This window comes from Mustela erminea, chromosome 9 (genome assembly GCF_009829155.1).
Source record: "Mustela erminea isolate mMusErm1 chromosome 9, mMusErm1.Pri, whole genome shotgun sequence".
Taxonomy (NCBI): Eukaryota; Metazoa; Chordata; class Mammalia; order Carnivora; family Mustelidae; genus Mustela; species Mustela erminea.
In genome coordinates, this window is record NC_045622.1 from 87,633,916 (window position 1) to 87,660,612 (window position 26,697).

The 26,697-nt window shown below is 48.1% G+C and overlaps 1 protein-coding gene across 8 annotated transcripts in view; it reads left to right on the forward strand.

Moving 5' to 3' along the window:
• Positions 1–26,697, forward strand: part of PRR5L (proline rich 5 like) — a 144,811-nt gene that overhangs the window by 55,921 nt on the left and 62,193 nt on the right. For 2 of the 8 annotated variants that reach the window (XM_032356593.1, XM_032356590.1), the window contains exon 1: positions 18,355–18,619. The exons of 2 other annotated variants lie outside the window; for them this stretch is intronic. The gene's annotated coding sequence lies outside the window, so the exon portion shown is untranslated. Of the gene's footprint in view, positions 1–18,347; positions 18,735–21,952; positions 24,096–26,697 lie in introns of those variants that run through there. 4 more of the 8 variants (XM_032356599.1, XM_032356591.1, XM_032356592.1 and 1 more) reach the window with 4 other exon arrangements.

Below are 26,697 nucleotides of genomic sequence, written 5' to 3' on the forward strand. Positions count from 1 at the left end.
ACGTATGTCCTTTAGCAGCCATGTACGCATGTGAGCCTCGGACCATAGTGCTAGCTGGTTGCTGGAGAACAGAGCTTTGTCGTTTGGCTACAGTTATCCAGACGTTGGTGGTAGGATTGCAGATTGCGCTAAGAGCCTCGTTGTCGGGAAGGAGGACCAAAGGTTGTATTTGTGTGGCCAGCCATCTGTTGGTGACAGCATTTAATAGGTAGCATCTGCCCCAGCCACGAGAACTGTAACTCTGCAGATGCGCAGAGCGCCTACTATGTGCCAAGGCACCAAACAGGAAAAGGAGTTTTCTTCGTATCAGTTTTGCTGATCAAAGCCCGTAACCACAATAAAAACACAAAACAGGAAACCATGGTTAGTATCTGAATCTCTGGTGTGCAGCCATGTGGAACACAAGGGGTGCAGTGCCTCAGCTAGAGGTGTGTGTTTGTGTGTGTGTGTGTGTGTGGTCAGTATGGAATAAGAGGTTGAATAGGGTGGAAGGTTCTGCAGACACCCAGGGAAAAACCTGCACAATGACACCTTTCTCTCATTATGGATATGCTCTTATTCAAGATCACTTATACCTAGTGATCCGGCAGCTTAGACACACACACACACACACACACACACACACACACACACACACACACACTCCTACCTCTGTAGCACCTCGGTGTACACTGTGACCCTAAGCCAGCCCTTTGATTCAAGATGCAAGTAATAGGGCACAGTAACAGTTCTCCAAGCGTGGTCTGGTGGCCTCCGAACTTGCCTCAGAAGCTGTGCAGTCACGACAGGGGCCCGGCTTGGAGTAACGCTCTGCTGTGGTCGCCTTGAAATGCCTGATACCTTTTGGACAAGGGACCCTACATTTTCAGTTGCACTGAAGCGATGTCTCTGGTCTTACTTATTTGAGAGCCTTAGTTATTTGAGAACACTGCCATGGGGTTCATGAGCTCCAAACTATTCAATACTAATACATCGATGACACGGGGCTCCCTTATTTGCCTTTTCTTTTCCCAGTCTCACTCAAGAGCACGGTGGAGTTTTCCAGCAACTGTAGGACATAGCTATTATAACCGAATGCAGAAGCAGATAGGAGAATCCGGTTATTTTCTCTTAAGCCGGGCACTAAAAAGGTTGGCAGAAATGAAAAACAATGCTACTCTTCTCACTGCATTTAGTTTGCTTTTGGAAGATAGAGTCAGTCTTCATAAAAAATGCCATTTATGTTAACATGCGATGGGTGAATCCCAGTCTGAGGCTGAAGGAGAAGCTGGAACACCAACGTCCAAAGGTAGGAGAAGAGGGATGTCCCAGCTCAGGCAGAGAGTAGATTCACGCTACCTTTGCCTTTCGTTCTACATACACCCTTCAAGGGACTGGGTGAGGCTCACCCTCATTGGTGAAGATGATCTTCTCTACTAGGTGTACCAATTCAAAGACTAATCCCTTCCAGACCACCCTCCAGACACACCCAGAAACCTCTTACCAGCCATCTAGGCACTGCTTAGCCCAGTCAGGTTGGCACACAAAATTAATCATCACACTTGGTCATTTATGTCGGTAAATCTATGTCTATCAAAAAATGAGGCAAAGACACTATTTGTTCCTTACCCATGACCTTCTGCAGAATTTCCCAAAGTGGCATCCAACACACATTACTTGTTCTACTTGCTTTCCTCTTTCATTAAAGTTTCAGGCTGGCTGATTCCTGGTCACACCTAGCCACCGGAGTGTCCCAAAATGGAATGGCTACTTCAAGAGGCAGTGAACTTCTCTTCCATCTTTTCCCTCCAAGGGTCCAGGTAGAAGCCATTGTTGACCTTTGTTGACCTTCCTGTGGGTGCTGGAGAGGGGTTGGCATGAGGCAGAGAGTTAGGAATGGTGACCCCTGAGGTCTCTTAACCTTCTAGAATGGCAGATGAGAGTCCAAACTCACGGGTTGAGGTGATAACCAATGGGTCCATATCTTAAAAGGAAAGAGAGAGAGGGACATTCTGTCAGCAGCAAAACAGTGGAATAGTCCCTGGAGATTTCAACCTTGCTCATGAGACTGGGGTTCCACCTGGAGCCTGAAGAGAACTTTCTCCCAAGGGTGTGTGCCAGGGAGAACCAGGACAGGGAAGTGGTCGGCAGAGTGGGAATGGGAATCGCGTGTTCTCATTCTTATGACTCTGACTCACTGAGATTGACATTTTTTTTTTTTTTTTAGTCACTAATATCTCCCTTCCCTTTTTTGGGGCCTCTTTCCTTCGCTTTTAGCACCAAAGTCCTGACAGGCTTTCCCCCCACTTATCTTCTGAAAATCGATCTCATAAATGGATGTTGAGGTGCTTGGCTATACGTAGTTGAACACATTACCCTTGGAAAAGAAACAAGGAAATCCCGGAGACAACACCGTTACCCTTGAGGAACAAATCTCCTAAGCAGGAAAGGTTAGAGGCTGGGCAAACTGTACAGACATTTGGGGGAAAGAACATTTTCCTAGCCCGCCTCCAGCCATGCCTGTTGTTTCAAAGGGCTAATCAAGTGTGCCTGTCCTCCCTTCCTCCCGGCATCTGTCTTTCCTTCTTCATTCCCACTTCTCCTCTCCTGTTAAAGCCTCTGTGATTCGTCGGGAATTGCTCAGGGTTTGGGATTTGGGGATAAGTAACAAGGCATCGTTGACTGCGTGACTGGTGAGTGAGCCAGGTGAGTTACACACGGAAGCAAGGCTCTGACTTGCTGGGGCCCCCCGTGCTGGGGTCACCTGCCTGGGGTGCTGGGGAAGGATAAGCCCTTGACCCGGCTCATGGAAGCGGAGGTGGGTGTTTATCAGGGGGAGCAAGAGAGCCAGGTGCTTTAGACCCTGGGAGGTTAAGTAAGCTGCCCAAGGTCTCACTGGTATGTTGCTGGGCCAACCCTGAAACCTGCTTTCACCTCCACAGCCTGCACTCTTGACCAGTGTGCAGGACCGCCTTTTCCCAGACCACCAGCAGCTCTGCGGGACCCAGCACTAGGGGAGGTGGAGGAAAAGAGTGGCCAGGAATGAGGCCCGCGGTCCAGGCCTCACTTAGCATCATCCCTTTAGTCCCAGGGATAAAGAGAAAAGGGAGGCAGACATTGATGGGCCAGAGAAGAGTAAGGCCCAACACTTTGAGGCGCTGTTAACTTACATTCATGTCCCAGGATAGTTACCATCCATTCACTGAGGCCCTGCCCTGCCCCTGGACGGACACCACTGCCACCGTCTGGAGCTCCCGTCCCGCCTCCTCACGGTGTAGCTGGGGACCGGCTTGCCGAGCTAGGCAGGATGCCCTGTGGCTGGTTCTGTCACTTCCACGGATGCTTCTCCTCACTTCCTCGGAAGACCTTCTGTCTCTTCTAACAAATAACCTGACTCATCTTTTCTTTCCTCCTTTCCTTCCTCCTGCTCCCTCCATCCCTGCTTCCTCGCTCCGAACTCCTGCTCCCTCCATCAGAAGAGCTGCGAACTGAGCCCAGGGCAGGTTTCCTGCCTTGGGGAGAGCAGGGTCCAGCTCCTAGAGGAGCCAAGTAAGCAGAAGGTGACCCATCTCCGCCGCAGGGGTTTCGTCCGCTTGACCTGCCTGACGCTGGCTGAGAGCTTACTTTCCCCTGCAGTGGCAGCCGGGGAGGATGGCCCACCCCTCCCACAGGAATGCAAGGAAACAATCAGTGATTAATTTCCAGTGGGACGAACAGGAACCCACTCAGCCAGGAAATCGAAATTGAACAGTGATTAAGTCACTCAAGCTCCCTGGCCCCATTAATTTCCAGAGCTGAGGACGATTCTGTGTTCCTGTTTGCGGCCATCCTCGCCCCCTGCTAGTGGGAAGATGTCTCACTTTTAAAGACCATTTATTTATTTATTTGACAGAGAGAAAGGGACGGCAGCGAGAGCAGGAACACAAACCGGGGGAGTAGGGGAGGGAGAAGCAGGCTCCCCGCCAAGCACGGAGCCCAATGGGGGGCTCGATCCCAGGACCCTAGGACCATGACCTGAACCGAAGGCAGATGCCCAACCGCCTGAGCCACCCAAGCAACTCGGGTGTCTCACTTTTAAATGAGGTGCCCGCTTGCTCTCAGCAGACAGCACTCCGTGGTTCAGCCCAAGGACTAGGGAGCCCGACTCTCCTGGTTTGGATCCCATCTCTGTCACCTGCTGGGTGGGCAAGTCTCCCATCTATGGATACAATGCCTCTGTTTGCTCATCTATGAAGCGGGGATAACAGTTGGACCCGCCTCGTGCTGTTGAATCCTGGCGGTATGAGAGTTAAATGAGTTGATACTTGTGATGTGCTTAGAACGATGCAAACACTTTTATGGGTCAAAAGTAATGAAATAAATGTATTTAATGATCCAGCTTCAGGTGTTCTGTCTTTCCTTTCCTTCAGGACGTCCGTCATCGGACATAGGGAACAGATTTAGGAAAAGAGGCTAAGAGCAGGGAGTTGAGGGTGAAATTGCTTCAGTTCAGATCCTCTTTCCACCACTTAATTTTGGGGGGTCACCTAGTCTCCCTGCCCCTCAATTTCCTCATCTGTAAAACGGGGGTTATAATGGCACCGATTTCCCGGGAGTCATGGAAACAAGTTGGGTCAAGTTCTTAGTGTTGTAGATGGGATTGGAAGGGAGACAAACCATAAGTGACTCTTAATCTCACAAAACAAACTAAGGGTTGCTGGGGGGAGGGGAGTGGGGTTATGGACACTGGGGACGGTATGTGCTATGGTGAGTGCTGTGAAGTGTATAAACCTGGCGATTCACAGACCTGCACCCCTGTGGATAAAAATACATTATATGTTTATAAAAAAAAAAAATAATAAATAAACAAAAGTTCTTAGTGTTGTGCCTGGCAAGTAGTAAGTGCTCAACGAATTTTGGCTGTTATTGGGGTGCCTGGGCGGCTCAGTCAGTTAAGTGTCTGCCTTCAGCTCAGGTCCTGATCCCAGGATCCTGGGACTGAGGACCACATCAGGGTCCCTGCTTGGCGGAAAGCCTGCTTCTCCCTCTCCCACTCTCCCTGCTATTGTTCTGTGTGTGTGGTATGTGTGTGTGTGTCTGTCTGTCAAATAAGTAAATTAAATCTTTCAAAAAAATTTTTTTAGCTGTGATTATCAGGCAACCTCCTAAAGTGCCTATAAATGCACCAATTTCTTTTTCTTTTTTTTTTTTTAATGCACCAATTTCTGTTGCACCAACTACAGTAAGGCCAGAGCTGACACCCTGAGCAAGTGTGGCTAGAGGTTCAAGCCAGCTCCTAGGGGCCGGCTGTGTGCTGGTTAGCAAAAACACAGCAGCTTGGCGAGGTGTGGAAGATCTCAGCCACGCTACCTCCGAGTCCTGCCTCTCCTGCTTGCAAGAGGTCTGACGTTGGGCAAGTTACCATCTACAAACCTCAATCTGTTTCCTTCCTCCCTCCCTTCCTTCCGTTAATAAATATTTATTGAGTGTCTCCTCAGCAGAGGCACGGTGCTGGGTTCTGGGTGTTTCCCCCATGGACAGGTCAGTGGTGCAACCGAGGCAGACTGGCGGGAGGAAATGAGTGCCTGTCTGGCTGAAGGCCCAGCAGGGGTGGGGGGCGGCAGGGGACCTGATACCCAGCATGTCCGCAGCTGACATGGCTGCTCACGCTAATTTCCCAGCAGAGGTCCTTAGTTCACATCTGTCTCTGCTCTCACCATCGTCTCTTAGGAGGAAGGTGACTGGTTCTCCACTCTTTTCTCCAGCCCAGATGAGATGCTTAAGCAGGTCGGGGAATGATCGTTCAAGGTTACTTGTTTGGTTTCTGCAGTGGAAAGTCAAGCAAGGATATTTTTTTTCCCCTGTAAATTTGGATACTATCAGTAGATTAGTCATCCAAGAAATTAAAAATCGGAAAGCAGAGTCTACCAAGTAGACTCAATTAAGATCCTGCCTTGATCTTATTTGATCCCAGGCCTTCTTCAAAGCAGATTTGGCAAGCAGGCACTTCTGCCTAGGATAGCATCGCCCTCCTCGTGTCCTGCGGAGCGCCATACCCTCAAACCGTTGATAGTATTCCGTGAAAAGAAATTAAATTATTCCGTTTCTTTCCCGCAGACCACCTCCAAGTTCTTGATACACTGATGCCTGTTACGCCATTGTATGGAGCACTTCCCCCAATTATTTGGCTAAGGAGCCTTTCTCCAGCAACAGTAACTACGTCTTCTGGTATCACCCCTGCTCAGAAGACAGCCTAAGAGTCGCCCATCCTCAAGATCTAATCTAGACGTCATTGATGGAAGCCATGCCGAAACACCCAAACTCTAGTAAATGAATATTGTACTTAGGAGGAGAAATAGAACAGACGTGGTGAGTAATGGGCTGGTCTGTGCTCCTATCAAGCCAGAACTGCCCCCACTTAATGTCAGAGAATGAACAGGGAGTTCTTTGTGAAAGGTGGCCATCCACTTGCCGGCTTGGCTCACCTTGACTGCAGGGGACGTTCAAGGACCGCTGCGTACTACTGTCCTAGGGGACAGGGTATCTTTCCTCCATTCGCTTTCTGCTGCTGCAGAAATCTCCTTATTTCCCATGTCCAGCACAAAACCTCTCTGCAGTTGGTGGTGTGAATGAGAATATTTATCTTCCCCAAACAGCTATGCAACTTCCTCTCCCTCATTCGGGATGTCAAGTTGACTAAGGGGAGGGAAGCGCTTACAATGGGAAATAAAACCTTGGGGTTATTTTTACTTCTGACAAGTGTGTGACCTTGAGAAAGGACTAAACCACCCCTGTGAGCCTGGATTTCTTCCTCTGTAAAATGGGAGTAATCATAGCATCTATGTCCGAGTGTCTGAGATGGGAGATACTGCGTTCAAAACACCTGACACGGTGTCAATACATTGTATGTTTATGTTAATTGAAATTGTTGTTGTTATTGATTCCATATTTGTGTTTTCCTGTGTGTGTGTGTGTGTGTGTGTGTGAGAGAGAGAGAGAGAGAGAGAGAGAAAACAACAAGAAGGAGGAGGGGGAGGAGGGGAAAGAGGGGGAAGAGGAAGAGGTAGAAGGGAAGGGAGAGGAAAGAATGTGCAATGCTTTGGGTATAATGAGGATTCCATCTTGCAAAGGAAGATTGAGCTTACAATGGAAAATGAATAAATTTCCTACCAATGCTGACTCTTTCACCTAAAGAGATCATTTACCAATGTGATTCTAAGAAGAGTCCTAGAAACCAATATTACTGACAATAGATTAACTAGTATCTTAGTTTGTACATCAGGCTCTGGAGAATCCAGTTACTATGTGTCAATCCCAAAAAGCTTACTTTGCACAGAATGCTCCTTGAGGGTATATCATGGTACCCAGGACACCATACTCATAGATAGGATTGCGTGGGCAGTTCTGACTCTGAGGAACGTGGCCTAGATTGTCCCAAGGGAATTTTCATCAGGCCTCTTGACCATAGCCTAGATGAACTGTGCTGGCCAGGACTCTTTCCCTGTCTTTCTCTCCCTGTCTCCTTCTTTCTCCTCTTCCCGTCACTTCCCTTTCCTCTGTTGCTCTCACCTCCCCCTCAGACAGGAATGAATAAGCATAAACACATTTTTGTTTATTGCATTTGCCTCTGTACATATCCAACACAGACTACTATCTTACATTGTTATAGTAATGTGATTAGACTTTGTTTTACCTGTTTTCAACGTGGGGAGGGTCTGAATGTCATGGTTTTGTTTTGTTTTGTTTACTGATTTAAGGTTTTATTTATTTATCTGACAGACAGAGATCACAAGTAGGCAGAGAGGCAGGCAGAGAGAGAGGAGAAAGCAGGCTCCCTGCTGAGCAGAGAGCCTGATGCGGGGCTTGATCCCACCTGGGATCATGACCTGAGCTGAAGGCAGAGGCTTTAACCCACTGAGCCACCCAGGTGCCCCTGAATGTCACATTTTAAGATTGCCATGTTCTTGGTTGAAATCTCCCTTACATTCAGCAGTATTTTTAACACGATGGTAGGTTTGTGTTATGGTTATATAATAAACATTTGAATATAAAGAAAGGATAAAACATACGTGAGCCAAATTGGGAATTGAAGACAATCCTTGGCTTTACCATCAAGGAATCGGGATTATTTATCTAGGAAAACAAACACTATGAACAACAAACACACAATGTTTGAATGTGACGCTTCATTACTTTTCTCTTGCCACTCAACAGATTGTACAATAGTGTGGCAAGCACTATATACACTCTTCACAGAACTCTCATAAATCTCATATAGATCTTACAAAATCCCTGAACCAACTTGTGTCTGCAACGTGGATTCCCACAGATCAAGGAACTGCCCCCTGAATAGTACCAAAGTCTAGGCTTCTTCCCCACAAGGAAACACTTCTTGACTGCAAAGCTTGGCTTATAATAGGATGACTGTGCTGATCAAGATGTGTCGCCAAGGACAGCCTTACCCGCGCCCTGTACCCTGTACCCCACTATCTCAAATGAAAAGGCAGGGGCCTCTCAGGGAACCAAGGACAAGCTGGGTTTCATGGGAGCTGGGGCCAGGAAGAAGCTCCTCGCCACCCTCCCCCACCTCCCTCTGTCCATGTGTGTCTGTGTGTGCATATGTACATACTGGTGCAACTCTTCTATTGGGTTGTCCTCACCATCTGAAGACTCATTCATCCATTCCTTCAACAAGTATTTATTGAGTTCCTATGCGGTGTGGAGATCACGGGCAACCTTGACAGTGATCTCCTCAGAAAGGAGAGGAGAAAGCCTGACTGGAGAGGGCCAAAGAAAGAAAAAGAGAAGGAGCAATAAGGGCAATGAATATGGAAAACTCTTTCAAGGTATTCTGCTCTATGTAAACCAACATGGTGGGAGCAGTGACGGGGCATTCCACAACCCCCTGCACCCCCCAAAAGAGGAGGCATGTGGGGGATGGGATTTGGTGCACAACGGAGGGCTCAGCCTCAGATTCAGCCCTGGCAGCTCATCTCCAGCAACAGGAGGAGGCAGAGCATGGAAGCAGACTCTGGCAGGTGGATAGGCACAGCAGTGGCAGCGTATAAGTCATAGCTCCGCTGTTATAACAAATACTGCAGGCTGGGAACCTAAACAACAGACCTCATTTTCTCATGGGTGTGGAGGCTAGGAGATCCAAGATCAAGGTACTGGCAGATTTAGTTCTTGGTGAAGACCCTTTCCACAACTTGCAGATGTCCCCTCCCATGACTTTTCCTTGGTTGAGAGAGACAGAGACAGACAGAGATTAACGATCTTGTTTCTCTTTCTCATTTGGTAAGGGCACTCATTCCAAATTGAGTGCCCTATCCTCATGACCTCATTTAACCCTAATCACCTTACAAAAAGCCCACCTCCAAATACCATCACACTGGGGAAAAGGGTTCAATGTATGAATGTGGGGGGAGACAAACCTTGAGTCCTTAGCATTGTGGAAATTTTGTTCCTATGTTCTCAAAGGAACGAAGTTTCTCAGATGAGAGTGAGGATGCGTGAGAAAGTTTGGGATTGTTGGAGACAGTGGGACAGTGACTAGAGACATCTGGTGTGGGTCCTGAGTGGCACTGGAACCCAAGAGGGTGGTGAGTGCGGATTCAAAGTGAAATCAGAGAGTGTGGTTGGGTGTGTTTCTCCAGGCATGTTTAAACTGATGCAGGCACCAAGGAGAAGGAGAATCGGCCTGGAAAACCTTGACCTAGCAAAGTAGATACAATGTAGTGAGAAATCGCAAGGGAGTGTAGGGAGCATGAAAGGAAGTTAATATGATAATAGAATCTACTCTGGCTGAGGAGGGAAGGGAGGGATGACAAGCCATAAAAGGTAATGGATTTCAGGCTTTTCAGAATTCTGGGAGTCAGGGTACTGGAGAGGTGAACTGCAAAGTTAGGGAGTGGGAGAAGGTAGCTATAGGAAATGACAAAGTCAAGGCTGACCAAGAGAGTGAGTGACTGCGGTAGACTGGAGAACAAGGTCACTGGAGCAGAGGTCAAAGAATGGAGCTGCCAGGACATTGGAAGGATTTTGTCTATGAATATTGAAATCATCAGGAATTGCAACAGGAACAGTAGCTAAGGCAGTGACCATGAACGGGGGGACTTAAAGAGAGGAGAAAAACCCAAGAGCCTGCAATGACCACAACAAGGAGGGGAAGTGAGTTGACTCATCTGATGGTTGGATGGGGATTTTTAGGAAGAGACAGGGATAGAAGGAGTGTTGGAGAAAACCCACCACCATTTGAGAGGATTGGGGGGAAGGAGAGGTCCTCAGGGAAGAACACAGGCGCCATTAGAACAGTGACTCTCAAAGTGTAGTTTAGGAACCCCAGGGAGTCTCTGAGACCCTGTCACAGATCCACAAGTCAAAAACTTCAAAGTAAGACTACAGTATTATTTGTCTTTTCACTTTCATTCTCTCACAAGTACACAGTGGAATTTTCCAGAGGCTACATGATGTATGATAACACCACAGATTGAATGCAGAAGTGGATATGAGAGTCCAGCTGCCTTCTATTAAGCCAGAAGTTAAAGAGATTTGCAGAAATGCAAAACAACTCCATTCTTCCTGTGACTTTGAAAAAAAAAAACACCATTAGTTTCCATAAAATATTTGATGGCTTTATTAGTTATTTTAAAGTTAGTAAATTAATTTTCATGTTCAGTTCCAAATCCAGTATATCTAGATAGATATAACCCACCCACAAAAGTACTTTGGAGTCCTCAATGATTTCTAAGAGTGTCGACTGAAGGTTCCAGAGCACATGGCAGAAGGTTCTGGGGAGCAGGGAAGGGCTGGGAGACAGTTCAGAAATGGGAATGGAAATGGCCATGTGGTGATGATAGTCTGGAGGATTAAGGGTAACCTTGATCCCTGGCTTCTTGTGTTGATGGGCAGAGACAGAGATGAAGACCATAGAGAGGCCAGTTCTGAGTACTTGAAGACAGAGGGTAGTGATGAATCTGAGTCTGAGTGCCGCCAGAAAGCCAGGAGTACACCGAGCCAGCTCTTGCTGGGATAGACATGGCGCCAGGGGACCACCATCTTACATAGTATTTGAATCCTTAAAGGGTAGTCTGACTGGTGCTTCTCACCTGCTCTTCTGTCAGGTGCCCCTTCCCAAGACCAGCCATCTGTCATAAGTTGTAGGATGGTTCACTGCCCTGTTCTGCAAAATCTGGAAGAGAGGGTATGTTGGCTGGAAAAGAGGGTATGGTGTGGGCAGGCATTCTCGAATGCCTGCTACAATGGCCAAGGAAAATGAAAGAATTTTTTGAGAACACCTTTGAGTATTTATTTGGAATGTTTTCCATTTGGTTTTGCCTGAAGGTGCAGAGCTGGATTGAGCATGTGCTGATCTTACATTGTGACACCAAAAATTGGGGTACACAGTTTGCTATGAACGTCTTCCATTGCCTCTGGATGAAAAAGGTCTTCTGAGAGATGGATCAGGAAATACAATGTCGGCATCTTTGGATGTGGCAGTGGTGAGCGGGTTGACGTATATACAGTCAGATTCCTATGTCAGTGAAGAAAGTCTGGAGATGGATCTGCACCCATGGTTGGTTGGTGGAGGAGCTGGCCCAAAGAATCTTTAGCTCAAGCCTATCATTTGCCCAGTTGCAGAAGATACTGTTCACACTGTAATTCCAGTGACTGCTGTCCGTTGTAGTGTGTGAGGCAGAGCACGGACACGAGAACCTTCCCTGTACTTGTCAAAATCTAACTTTGGCAGTGTTCACCCTAACATCTGATCATAGTCTCAACATGGGAATGTATTGCATGCAAAAATGTTTAAGTCTTCCAACCAGATCAACACAATTCCATAATCACAGGAAAGTAAAAGAGCTTGCAAATATAAACATTCAGTGAATAAAAAATAAAATTTTTAAAAGTGTGTTTAAATGTGCCACCTTTGGAGAATGAGCTCAAACGAGCATTTACTTCTCCTACCCCATCCCACTGAACAGTGAGTAGGGACATAAATCAATTTCCCTCTTCATTGGATAATTCCCATCAGCCTTCAAAACATGTCTTACTCGTTATCACCTACTTAAAAGTAATCAAACCATCACATCAACACACTTTCTCTTAACTCTGGATCCCCCTGAGGTACAGCCCCATTTCTCTGCTCCTCTTCATGGCAGAACTATTTGAAAGAGTTTAGTATTCCCTGTCTCCTTCTCTCCAACTCTTTCTCCCCTCAGCCCTCTGATGTGATTTCCTCCCACACCACTCCACTGAAAGGACCCATATCAAGGTCACCAATGTGGCTTTGTCAAAGAAAAGTTAATTCTCTGTTCCCATTTCACTTTTTGACAGCATTGGACATCCTTGGCCAAGCCTTCCTTCCCAGTACATCTTCTTTTCTAGGGCTCCCTTTGACTTTGCCGTCTCATTAGCATCTCATTGTTTTCCATTCCTCTGCTGGTTACTCTTCTTTTATTAGACTCCTCTATTCTTCCTGGCTTCTCCTCTCTGTCCATACTCATTCCCTAAAGCATCGCACATAGTCCTTTGGTTTTTAGGATCATTTATATACACCGAGAGTTCTCAAATTTATCCATCCCTCAAACCATCTCATATACGCAAATGTCTATATGGACATCTCTGCTTGGCTCTCACCCAGGCATTTCAAACTCCACGAAGCTACCATAGAACTAAGGATTCTCGTTCTGGCTGCACTCTCCATCTGTCTTTCCTACCTTAGTGAATGACACCACTTTCCACCTTGCTGCTCAAAAAACTGAAGCCTCACCCATGATGCCTATCCTTCCTCATGTGGCCAACCCATCAGAAAGTTTCATCACCTCTAATTCCATGCTTGACAAATATAATTGCTCCACACTGAATCCAAGCATTATCTCTTCTTGGTCTACTGAGGCCACCTCCTCAAAGGGACTGCCCTCACTTTTGCTCTTCTTCTAGTCCATCTGCCACCCATCCACCAGATCACGTTATGATTTCTCCACATCCCTCTGATGATGTCCCACTGTGGCCAAACTCTTACCCTGACTTACCAGGTCCTATGGGATCTGACCCCAATTTATTTCTTGACCTCCTCTTGTTCCTTTTCCCAGCTGGCTTCTATGCTTCCACCATAATGGTTTTCTTCTCATCTCTTTCACTTGCCAAGCTTCTTCCTGACTCAAGGTCTCTGTATTGGCCAGGTCTTCTGTTTGGAACATCCCTCTGTTGCTATAGATTCTTCTTTTCATTTAAATTTCAGTGCCAAAGCTACCCTGGCTGAGAGGCCATCCCGGATGACCCTGGATAAAGCTCTTTTCTTCCCCATGGTCACTCTAGCACTCCATAGCCTCCTCGTAACAAAGGCCAGTCCTCGAAATGATCTCCTCTGTGTGTTCATTTGTATGTTTATTGTTGCTTGCTGTGCCTTGATGGTAGAGATGGTCTTGTTCACTGGCATCCCTAGTACGTGGTACTAACAAGTGACCTGTCAGTACCTATCAACTAACAGACCAACTTGGAACTGTGGGAAGGAATAGTTGAAATCTGGATTCCCCGGGGAAAATTCAGGTAGGATTGCTAAGTTCTTTTCACTCTTAAGATGCGCTCATTCAAGTCATTCTCAAAATACGATCTCAAAATAATGACCAGCCCCTTTCAAATAGAGGCCAGATACTTCTCCATACCGAAGTCAAAAATGAGACCAACAACCACCATACCAGGAACATGTCATTTTGCCCGAGGAAAGGTTGAAGAGGACAAAAATAATTTTTTGTATCATCCAAAATTTTTCAAAGAACAAACTTCCGGTTCCTCGGTTTGTACGCTGTGGAAGTTAAAAAGAGGAGAGGAGGGCGCCTGGGTGGCTCAGTGGGTTAAAGCCTCTGCCTTCGGCTCAGGTCATGATCCCAGGGTCCTGGGATGGAGTCCCGCATCGGGCTCTCTGCTCAGCGGGGAGTCTGCTTCCTCCTCTCTCTGCCTGCCTCTCTGCCTACTTGTGATCTCTGTCTGTCAAATAAATAAATAAAATCTTAAAAAAAAAAAAAGAGGACAGGAGGGCAAGGGTTTTTTTTCATCTGTGCATGACGTCTTCCTGCTCTATCAAAGGTCACTGATTTTACATCCTGGTGTTAGATCAGATTCTGAGCTTATTTCTCAAATGGTCCTGTTTTATGGACGGTGCAGAGCCGTGGATGTATACTGAGTGCTTACGCAAGTTCTGTGTCTAGATTGGTATTTATTATGAGTAACTACATTAACTTATTTTATGACCAGAGCTCTGAGAACCTGAAAAACTGTGTCTTCTACTGCTGCACGCGCTTAGGGGACCTGCCTGTGCTCACAAACTCTGTGCCCGGCATTAGCAAGGGATCTTGGATTTCCAGGACCTCCATCTTCCCATCTGCAAAAAGGAGAAAACATATGAAAATAGATGATGCTTTTCTTCATTGGAACGCCTGTAAGACATTGTTTGAGATGTCAAAGTATTACAGAAGGAGGTCCAAACTTGAACGCCCAAAGTTAGCACGTACTTGTTTTACTACGGATTCTCAAGGCATTCAGTACTAGGATATTGTAAATTCAAGTGATTTTAATTATTATTCAGAGACAGATGCAGTTAATCCTACCAAGAGGGAGCATCGTGTAGTACAGGAGGGCTGAACTGGTATCGGGGATCCCTGCCTTACCCTTCTTTGGACAAGTCACCTCGCCCTTTCTTTTCTTTCTTTCTTTCTTTCTTTTTTTTTTTTTTTTTTAAAGATTTTACTTATTTATTTGACAGAGAGAGACAGCAAGAGAGGGAACACAAGCAAGGAGAGTGGGAGAGGGAGAAGCAGGCTTTCCTTCGAGCAGGGAGCCCGATGTGGGACTTGATCCCAAGACCCTGGAATCATGACCTGAACCGAAGGCAGACGCCCAGCAACTGAGCCACCCAGGTGCCCCACCTTGCCCTTTCTGAACTTGGTCTGGCTAGACTTTGGGGACAGGAATGAGTGATGAAGATGGGGTGGGCGGGCATTGTTATGGGAACAAAGGAAAAGGAGAACAACACACCTCCAGGAAGAACAGAAACTGGATGGTGGTTTTGATCCCAGGGCAGCCCCTAGGGGGCCTCTGTGTCTCCCTGTCTAGCTGCCCACTTGCCTCCGTATCTCTGCCAGTTTCCTTTATTTCAGCAGTGTGCACGTCATGCCATGTCAAGCAAGGTTTTGTTGAAAGGAAAGGTTCTCTTGCTGGGGAGAAAATGATCCAAACCCATGCCATTCTCTTGCATTATGTCTGCTTCCTCGTGGCTCTGGCCCATCCTACCTAGGTGCCAGCATCCCTTCTCTAGCCTCACCCAGGGAAGTGGGGTCAAGCAGTGATTGAGACTGTGGCAAACTGAAACCTCCCGGCCCTGTCTAGATGGAGACGGGCTCCAGCACTAGTGCTCCGTGGCTGGGCAGGCTTGCAGCTTAAACAGCGCCATGCCTTTCAGATTTGTCAGTGCCAGCTGAAAATCCACATTTTTGCATGAAGTGTTTTGATCCTTACATAGTGGCGAGTAATTTAAAAAATGTTGATACTGTGGGGTTCAAAAAATATGCCTGTAATCTACATCTAGCTGGTCCATAGATGATGCAGCTACTAGAATCGAGAGTTTAGATAAAGTCGTGACCTCTCAGCATCTGTTCTGGATACTAGCTCTGTGTGCGTGCAACTGTGTGTGTCTGCATTCCTGAAAGCGATTCTGATTGGCCCAGTATACCTTTTCTGGGCCACAGTTGGTCACAGAGGTTTGTTACAGAGTTTGGCGGCATTTGGGTTTGGTACCTGCCCTTGATCTTAAAAGGGCTGCCTAAGGCCTACCTTTTCAGCAGGGACCTTGGTTCAGCCACCTTCCATTCCACAGGCTGGGGCCATGGCAAGCTGCATACCTGATAGGTCTTCCAAAGAACTACAGTTTTCATCTCTGTAAACAAAAGTGTAAATAGAATGATCTGTATTGGTTTCTCCTAATAAAATTCTGTTTCTTAAGGAAAGGCAATGTTCCATTGGCATTTAGATAGAATTTTGGTAAAAATGTGAGTGGTGACAAGTATAAGATACTGGTAGTAATTGTTCTTAGAAGCTCTAATTCGATTTACACCAAATGTTGGCTACTTCTCATTTTAAGAAAACTCAGGTTACAAAACTCACAACTCCTAGGTTTAGAAGAGATTTTAACCTCTTTAAACCTCCCTTCTGGTTCTTGAATACTCTTTTATGGCTTCCCCACCAAGCTGGCATCACCTACATTGAGGGTACTTCTCTTTACTACAGAGCACACTTCTTCCAGAGGGAGCCTCTTTCATCCTTGGATAGGCCTAATGATTAAGGTTTCTTTTCTTTTCTTTTTAGGATTTTATTTATTTATTAGATAGAGAGAGAGAGAGAGAGAAAACACAAGCAGGGGGAGCAGCAGTCAGAGGCAAGAGGGAGAAGCAGGCTCCCTGCTGAGCAGGGAGCTCCATGTGGGGCTCAATCACAGGACCCTGGGATCATGACCTCAGCCTAAGGCAGACCCCTAACCAACCATCCAGGCACCCCTTAAGTTTTTGTTTTCTTATTGCACAATGCCCAACCCATCTCACCAGCACAGTTTCAATTTGCTGAATGAATCCATTCTCAGCGACTGCACGGGACTGAGCAGGAAATCACCATGCACTCCGGGCATGGACTGGCGGGGCACGAGCCGGGGTGGGGGTGGGGGCGGGCTCGGGGAAATATATTTACTAAGTGTAAACTGTGTGTCAGGTACTGTTCTAGGATCTTGAATGGTATCAGTGAACAGAACAAACCCATGTTCCTGTAGAGTTGATGTCTTGGCCCTGGAAGTAGGAGGTGGTGGGAGATACATTTTCCAAAAAGATGTTAATTCTATGATACGTCACAAGGTGATCAATGCAATGGACAAAAGGTAAAGTAGAGTCTAGAGAGGGGGACTGGGAGGGAGGAAGGAGCTACAACTTGAAACAAAATAGGGTGGGCCTCCCTAGATGAGGGGGTTCAAATGAGTGTGCCCAGGCTTTCCTAGCTTCCCGCAGCTCTGCAGACATGGCTCCTTTTTGACTGTCCTGAACTTCGAGATGATAATAGTAGTAATAATGGCTTAGTTTCTGTTGAAATCTGACAGAGATCCTAAGCGCTTTCTTTATTTGAATTCATTACATTCTCCTAGTGCCCCTGAGGTCACTCCTACTTTTATCCCCATTTTCACAGGAGTCAACAGAGGCATAGCGGAGCTAACTAACTTGGCTAATATCTGGAAGCTAGTAAAAGGAGGAAGTGGGATTCAAACTTTGGCCTCTGGCTCTAGGCTTTGGCTCTTCAGACCTCCCCATAGCTGCCTCGAGGACATCCCTCAAGTCCCTGGCCCTCATGTTTTCCTTTCCCAGGCACGTGCCTGGAATCTGGAGCTTCTCCATGAGTGTGATTTCTGGCATGAGATTTAAAGTCTTTTCAGTACCCTGGGGTTTGTACTGAGAATTGGTTAATATCATTGGACAAGCGGGGCTGGGGGAGCTTCATCAACCCCCCGCCCCTTAAGCCCCCTCCCTTGGGCATACCCTAAACAGCAATCCTTGCTTACATAGGTCTTGTAAGGTCACGGTGATCAAAATAAACATTTCCCCCCTCAGTTTTGACATAAAAAGACACATCTTTTCTTCAGCAAATGTCACTGTGGTTTCAAAGCCTAAGTGTGATGTCTGAGCGGGCAGCATTTTAAAAGTATTTCCTGCTCAACCATAGGGTGAAATTATACAAGCCAGTGAGTCCTGAAAACAGCTGCCTCAAATTCTTAACCACCTGCAAAAAGAAAATAATTTTACGTTGTTTTTAATTTTGAGATTGGGGGTTTTATGTTGTTTCAAACTCTGAGTGGCCCTCCAATTCACTAAACCTTCAGCTGGCAAGAGAATTTGGGAGCTTGAAAAATGTTTTGCGAATCTGAAGGAGAGACTTCACTGGAATTGTATTTTCATTAATGCGCTTGAAACAACTGTTCCTGGAAACGGCCTGGGGACTGTTCCTTGAAACAACGGCGAAAGTCCCAGGCTCTCGGGGACTCTGGTGAGCCTCAGAAACAGTCCCATGGCTTCTTGGTAGAGTTTCCCTTGGTAGGGGGACGTGGCGGAGATCCCTTGGTGGAGGTTAGAGGGGGACCTCCTCTTGTGTGAGCTCTCTCGACCTGTTGCATCCTCCCAGGCTTTTCAAGTTAAGAGTTGGATTTCCTGAAATTGTTGATCTGGATGAAAGTGCAGGCGCCCCCTCCCCCTCTCCCCTCCCCAGCCGAGTGAGAGTCGCTGCAGGGGAGGAGGAGAAGGAGGGGTTGAGGTGGGGTGGGGTGGGGTGGGGTGGGGTGGGGGCCGCGGGAGAGAAACTAAAGCGATGAGCACCGGACAGGAAAAGTGGGAGGAGGAGGAGGAGGAGGAGGAGGAGGAGGAGAAGGAGGGGGAGGAGGCGGCCTTGAGAGGAGAGGAGGGAAACGTGTCACCAGCCCGGCTCGGGGAGCTCCGCGGCCGCGGCGTTCGTGGACCCGCGCTGGCGGTCGGGAGGCTGGACTAGACCCCGCAGAGGCCGGCGCTGCGCGGGGAGGGAGGAGGGAGAGCTGGGCAGCGCGCTGCAGGAGAGCGATCCAGATCCTCGTTGCTCGCCGGTGAGAAAACTTTCTCGGGAAGACCGGAAACTTTGTCCTAGGCGCGCCGTCTCGGGCGGAGGCGAGCTGCGGGTGTGCGCAACTCGAGGTGACTCAGCCCTGGGACCCCAAGGGGGTGAGTGGGGAAGTCCCGGGGAGGGGCTGGAGTTGTACGCCCGGCGACCGCACGGGATTGAGCACGAAATCACCGTGCACTCCAGGCACGGACTGGCGGGGCACGAGCCGGGGCGGGGGCTTGGGGAAAGGGTCACATTTGGGGGCAACCGGATGGGGACCCCAGCACGGTGCAGGATCCTCGGATCGCACGCAGCAGGAGGACGGAGGCGAGCAGACTGGCGCCCCCCGGGTTGGGGCGGGGGAGAAAGCCGTGCTGCTTAGCGCGGGATGGGGGGATGCCGCCGACCGCGGGACCCAGGCTGTGCCAGGAGACTAAAGAAGAAAGTTTGCTTGTTTGCCTCCCCCGTTCTCCCTGGGCCCGAGGCGGCAAATCTGTAAGAGCTGCCGCGGCTGGAGCGCGGGCGATCGGGCGCCCCGAGACAGCCCATCTTTTCCTGCCGTCCCCCTATTTGCAGAGACTGGCGTGGGAGGGAGGGCAGGGAGGCCAGCCGCTTTGTCCCGCGCTCCGCTGGGCTCCGCCGCCTGGGGCGGGCCGGGGCGCAGCCCGCGAGACACCCGGCCGGGGCGGGCGGGTATTCGGCGCCGGCGGCACCCGGGTTCAGCTGCGGCTTTCCCGCCCGCCCTCCATTTGGCTAGGCGTTCGTCTGCGCGCCTACTGTGCGCACGCCCGGGGCCCTCCGCGCGCAGGGGGCTCTCCGGATCCCCCGACCCCGCGCCCCGCCACTCTCGCGGCTGCGACCCTCCCTTCCCGGCCCTCGGCCCCTGTTCCTGAGGGCGGGCGCCCCGGGTCACATCAGGCAGTATGCTTGCAAACTGTGCCTCAGCAATCGGCCCTGGGGTGCCTCCCTGGTAGACAACAGGGTTCTGACCCTGCCCCTGCCCTCGGTCACATGCCGCCGCCTCTTCCTCCGCGGGGCCGGGAGCCCGCGTTTTGTTTGTCAGCAGTAAGGCGGGGAGTATTTATAGACGGCGCTGCAGTCCTGCGGTGTGTAAGGTTTCAATTACTGCGATGCGCCCCACAGGACGCAAGGCTCACGCGCGGCCGCTCAGAGGCACGTCTGCTCCTGAGACCCGCACGTTCAACGCTCTGGGCGGGTCCCCGGGCATCCCTGCTGGGGCGGGGTTCTGGAACCTGTTGTCCCCGGGATCCGTGCAAAATGGCCCACGCAAAGGACCAAAGCGGTCAAGGGCGCTAACAGCCCTTACTGCCCCTCCAAAGGCTGCTCGTTGATCAAGCCTCGAACACTGCTTCTTTTGGAGTTCCCTTTGGTGACCCTGACCACCGTGTGTTGCTGTCCTGACATTTCATTGGTCTACCCGGTGCACAAAGTCCCCGGTGCTGAGCTCTGGTAAATTGCTCTCTGCTGGAAGGCGCTGTTCTTGACATCCTGAAGGAGCAAGTGGGTTAGGAGGGGAAATGGGGCTTGCAGAGGCTAATTTAGAAACGGTTTCAATGTAAGCCTCTGTTGAGGTTCCCGGTACTATCGAGAAAGGTGCGGTGGGCTGTCCTCTCTGTGGAACCTGGCCTCAAGGCTGAGCCCTTTTAACCCACCGAGGGTGCATTCCAGAGCCTATTCTATAGCAGATAAAGGGAACAATGCTTGAGCGGTCCACAAAATTGTCTTTGGTTTTTCCAACCCCAACCACTGTCCTTTCTGTATCTTACCGATGCTTCTAACAGCCTGAACCATCAATAGTGTAAAAAAGAAAGACCTTAGAAATGAGCTGGTCCAACTGTCTTATTGCTCCAAGGCTTAGTTTAGACTACCTTGTTTCTTAAGGAGGAGACCTCATTTCTTTCAGATGCAGAGGCTCATGGATATTTATTTCTGGGGGGCGAGATTTCAATAATGATTGTTATTTGAACATTATAAAAATAGGCCTTTATTTAGAAAAGGAGGAAGAGGGGGGCAAACACTCCTTGAGCTCTTACTATGTCTTAAACTTGGCTCTGAGAGACATTGATAATAGAACAAAATCTGCAGGGAAACAGCAATGAGGTAGGTACCGTTATATCCCCACCACTATAATGATGAGCCCACAGAGGCTTTGGACAAACCATTGAAGTGGTTTGTTCCAAGTCACACACACAGGAGTGGAGCCGAGGAAGGGGTTTGGATCTGTTACTCCAGGCCTCTAGTGGGAGCCGGTCCTGGAGAACTTTCCCTTCAGTTTTTTGTTTCTCAGTTGTTGGCTAGATCATCTTATAGTCTAGTCATTTGGTGGCTTCTTCTTTCTTATTTTTTCTCTATGTCACATAGTAGCACAGAATGGCTCAATTATTGAAGGAAAAAACAATCTTAATCTTGTATTTAGAAAACTGTTACTCTGGTAACCTGAAGATTTCATGCTGGTAGTCCAGACCTAAATGTCATCATCCTCAGTTTGCTTACAGACGGTGTAGGTGCAAGATTTAAACCATTTATCTGTAGAAAATGGAATTATTAGGACTTTGTGGATTTTTGGATGATTTTTCTACCCTCATGACTCCCTGTGGTCATTCCTTTTGCAGAGCCCTTGTACAAGGTCAAGTGTACTGAAATCTTTCTTGAATTGCAGCCTTTTTCCTTCTGATGGTTTTTGCAGAGCTAGGCCAATACAGAATTGATTTGAGAAGTAGGGTGTGAGCTTCTCTGAGAGATCCTTACTCTGTTTAATGTTTGCCATTAAAGTTTGTTCTCTAGAGCTGCCTCCTCTGTATGCAGATGTTCGAAGTAATGCTTAGAGACCATATCATTCGTTAACAAGTCAGTGTGAATATCTTTGTTGCTGAAGGTTGAGAATACAGTATTTTGGGGATTTTGTGCTGGATTAGGGATTTGGGAACAGAGGGAGTGATATCCTGATAAGCAGAAGGCAAGGGAGCTAGGAAGGAGGTTGGGAGTGTAAATGACGCCAAGCGATGATGAGACATCAGAGGTGAACTTGAGTTAATGATGATTTTTCTCAGGGACCGGGATCCAAGGTTTACTTTGAAACTTACACATGTAAAACAAACAAGCCAAGGTATTTCTTGGGCAGCTTTTATGAGCCAGGTACAGCCATGGTGATGTCATTTGAGCCTCTCAGCGATCTGACCAGGTGAATATTTTTTTCCCTATTTGAAGGTGTGAAAAGAGAGACTCAGAGAGGTCAGTTCCTTTCCTGACGGAAGAGCCAATAACTTAAGCACCTTGTGCTTTCCGGGACGTTTTGATATATACCCTTGAAAGCCTTCTGTGAAGAACCCAGGGTGCCAAGTAATCAAGAAAGTCCTGGTGGTTCACATGGATGTTTCTGGAGCAGAAGTGGGTACCTGAGCAGTGTGGGAGCTCTAGAAATGAGGCGGTAGGAGGTGGGTGAGCAGTGGGGGACCTGAAGGGACCAGCTGGGTAGTTCTGAGTCTTTACTCCATGGGAGGAGACAGTCCCTGCAGGTACTTTATAGAGGATTACTAGCCTTGGTCTGGCAGGGGATGGCTCTCACCCCATAAAGCAAGACCTGACAACTGGCCTGCCCTGGGAGGTGCCCAGAGGGGGACAGCAGGGAAGGAAGGACCCCCACCTCTCTCAGAATACCTTCGGTTGTGATGATGCTTGGTTAGAATCCCCAGTTTATAGGCAATATAAATTAGGGAGCTCATGAGACCTGTTTCCATTTTAATTGGACTTGGCCTTTTGTGGTAATAGTCACCTAGTCTCTGTCTTTAAATATTCTTTTCTTATGTTTTGCCAGTTTATGGCCTTTGTAGATCAATCCTTGGATTTCATTTAGAGGAGAGAGAGGGAGAGCCAAAAAAAAAAAAAAAAAATCTGCAAAGGTTAGTGATTACCTAAATTGGATTAAGTTCTGTCTAGCAGCGTTTAAAGAAATGTTGCTTGCTCTCTAATTACCATCAACTAGGAATTTAAACGGTCTATTAAATTTAAGCTTTTTTTTTTTTTTTTTTTTTTAATCCACGATAGTTCTAGTTCTAACATATTCTGGGGTTTTGGAGGCTTTTTTATGTTCTTAAATGTGTAGAGGGCGTTCTCTTCCTCCCCACCTTTTAAACATATTACATTTCTCTAGCAGGATAATAAATGGTGTTATTATATACTGGCTTCATTGAAAAGCAGAAGCTCCTAGCCAGGTACATCAGGCTCTGTCAACGTCTGGAAAGCAAGCTGGTGAACTGAGCTCCTTGTCGGAAATTTAGGGGCACCTATGTGAAACTCTGGAGTATAGGGGATGGACAGAGTATGGACAGAGTATGGACGGAGGCTGGTTGGATGGAGTATGACTAGCTCCTTTATCTCCATAGTGAAAGGATGGGCCAATAATGAAAATCGGCCACCTTTACTCTGTGCTTGGGCTTTGAATCAGAAACCTGAGTGCTCTTTATCCAAGGGGGTGGTGTGTGCGCTCGGGGCTGGGACTAGGGTCAAGCAAGTGAGGCATCACGGGTATAACCACGAAGGGCATGGCCCTAAGAGACAGCGCCTCACCTGCCTGGTCCTCTTTAGGGCCCTGGTATGCTCACGGATGACCTCTGCCCAGAGGGTTTCAGAGAGTGGTAGAACTCACCAGAAGATCTCTCCTTCTTTCGCCCATGCCCCGTGGGAAAATATGATCAACAGTTACCCCTGCCGCTGCCCAAAGAACCCATCATACGTGTTTGTACGGTTTATTTTGTGTATAATCGTATGTTACCGGAAGGCATGTATTTATGTCTCTAGGCTTTCATTCTCTTTCCTCCTCCTCAATTTTGGGGTGCAAGTATATGATTTTTCCAATGTGTTCGTCGGTGTCCTGGTTTCGCCACAGCAGGTTGCCAGCAGCATTACCATTTTCTCGCTCCTCTTTACCTGTTACAGAACTTTCTCTGGCTTGGCTGGTTCTTTTTGACCCGGGCTGGGTTCTGTGTTTGGTTGAAGGCATCTGTGACAGCAGTTAGGTTTTTAGGTTTTTAGCAGAGACTAGGATTAAGGGGCCACTTTGGGCTCCCTCGTTGAGGAACCAGAGTATATGTCCCCTTGAACTGAGCCTGGGAAGATACCTCGAAGAAGCATTTATTTTTGTCTTCTTCCCAAGGACCGGGGGCAGGGATCCAGCCAGGGCTGTGATGTGCATATTGTGCTGAACTGAGCTGCCTCTGCCCCTGTTACAACCTGCTCGTGACCTCAGCTGCGTAAATCCTCTGTGGAAACCCATTAACGCTTGCCGTCTAATTCCACATACTCCTTTGGAACTGGCTCACCGTCATTCCCCAGACGTCTTTGCGGTATGTCAACTCCAGCCGTCAGTTCGGGGAATTCTGCTGCAGGGTACCAGCTGCCCAAGTCCCCCACCACGAAGCTGTGTGACCCCTTTCACCATAACGTCTCTGGAGGCAAAATTGGTGGGTAAACAAAGTAATCCTTTGCTGTGTTCTGAGAAAAGTTTTAAAACATTCTCGACCTTGACCAATAGGACAATTGATTACTTTCAAGACACGCGGAAAGGTGTCGGTATCAACTTTGCAGAGAGAGGAGTTGTTGAAAGAGCCCCCTGCGTTGGTCCTAACTGGCGTCTTGGAGACAACACGGGACAAGGAGTTGAGATCTGGAATCTGATCTCGACTCTGCTGTGGGCCAGCTGTTGGACCGTGATCAAGTTGCTCAGTTGCTCTGGGCCTCAGTTTCCCTACCTACAAAGTAATGGGACTGGTCCACTGCGGTTTAAAATATGAAAATTAGGAGACTTGATATTTAAACTTGAGGTTTCCAGCTTTAAAGAAAAAGCAACAACAACAAAAAGGCTGGGTTCTCTGGCGAGGTGGTGTTCCCTGCCACGGCCCTGATAAGAATCAAGTTTGCCGTCCTGGCTTCAGGCCTCCTTGTCTTTGTCTTTAATCACAATCGAATTCTTGTTCTCTCTTCTAGTGTCTTCGTTGCTGGTAGGATTACATCTGGCTCATGTTTGTGTTCAGCATAGTAGGTGCTCATGAAATAGTTGTCGACCTGTGATTTTTTTAAAACTTTTTTTTTTCTTAAAGATTTATTTATTTATTTGACAGACAGAGATCACAAGTAGGCAGAGAAGCAGGCAGAGAGAGGAGGAAGCAGGCTCCCTGCTGAGCAGAGAGCCCGATGCGGGGCTCGATCCCAGGACCCTGCTGAGCAGAGAGCCCGATGCGGGGCTCGATCCCAGGACCCTGAGATCATGACCTGAGCCAAAGGCAGAGGCTTTAACCCACTGAGCCACCCAGGCGCCCCTGACCTGTGATTTTTTTAAAATTCTGTCCTTGCCTATCACAACTGAAAAAAGATACTCAAGCTTCTGAAAGGCTCATGAAAGCTTGTGTTTCCTTCCCCACATTTCCTTTCTAGGCTCCAGCATCCATGTTTTTAGAGTAACTGGTGAGAAATGGAGAACCCGTGTTTTTCACTTGACCTCTTAATAGCTTTGCCTTTTTTTTTGTCTTTTTTAAAGATTTTGTATTTATTTGTCATAGAAAGAGCACATTTATTTGTCAGGGAGCCGCAGGCAGAGGAAGTAGTCTCCCCACTGAGCAAGGAGCCCCATCAGGGACTTGATCCAGAGGTCCTGGGATCATGACCTGAGCCGATCCGACTGAGCCGTGCACACATCCCTTAATAGCTTTGCCTTGTAACTAGAAAAGGTGATTCACCTTTCTGCCTCAATCTTGTCTCCACTGCCCATCTTCCAAGTAGAGTTGTCAATTTGCATTCATCCTGTGACCTGGGGAGTGTTTTTGGCGAGCCCCTGAGCCCCAGGGAAGCAGGTACTTTGTTCTTCCTTCCCTCTGTGCTTTCTCTTCGCAGATCCTGGCACCCGCTGGACCTCCTAATGTTCGGTTGTTGAATGAACTTGAAGTGGCCCCGTGACCTCTGTGAAGTGATCAGATCCCGGCAGCCTCTTTAGTTTTCTGAGTCTCTATTCAGTGCTCTCTGTCTTTGGCTATGGGACACAGAAGTTTCCTTTCCCTTAATCCCGTTTTCTCATGGGGAAAAAAAAAAAAAAAAGTCACCCTGCTCTTCTTTTTTTTTTTTTTTTTTTTAAGATTTTATGTATTTATTTGACAGAGAGGAACAGAGCTAGAGGGAACACAAGCAAGGAGAATGGGAGAGGGAGAAGCAGGCTTCCCGCTGAGCAAGAAGCCTGATGCGGGGCTCGATTCCAGGACCCTAGGATCATGACCTGAGCCGAAGGTAGAGGCTTAACTGACTGAGCCACCCCGGCGCCCACATGTCACTCTGTTCTTGCAGTGGGAGGGTGAAGCTCATTTTTAGCAAATCGCACAGCTTAACCGGGAGCACATTTCCCCACCCTGAAAATTTTTGTTGTTGGCCAGACAGTAACTTTGGAGCGCTGGGTCACCCACCAGGGTTTTAGATGGTACGTGTCGGAAGTGTAATTGCCCAGGTGATGGTCAGCCTCAGCGACGGCTTCTGTCTAGACGTTCCGGTGTATTGTCTGGTGGGCTCTGCAGCGTTGCTTTGGAAGGCATCGACCGGCCACACCCTCACAATTTGCACTCCAAGAAACTCCATCCTTACCGTGGGGCTCACAGATGAGTAAATAAGATGTGTGGTTATTCCCCACAGTGTGGCTGGACTTGTACCGAAGGAGGGGATTTTTTTTCTGGTGATTATAAAGTGGTTTGCGGGCCGGGGTGAGGGCGACGGTCTGATGAAGTCATGACTGCTAGCCTGGCCCAAGTCGTCAGCGTTTTGAGTCCTCTGGGCACTGGGAAGGCTCGAGAGACGGAGATAAGCGCTGGAGCTTGCATCCTGTTGCGCCAATATTTTTACTGTTGCTGAAACTGACCTTCTCGGGACTCTTCTGTCTGGGACTCTTCTGTCTGCGTCGGTTTCCAGCAGAGCACTGAGAAAGCTGTCTCATTCTTCCAGTGGGGCCTTTTCCATAGTCCCAACTTGACTCTTCATGGTTTCTTGTTGGTGGGAGAGTCTGTCCCTAGGCTGGCTTTTGTTTCCCAA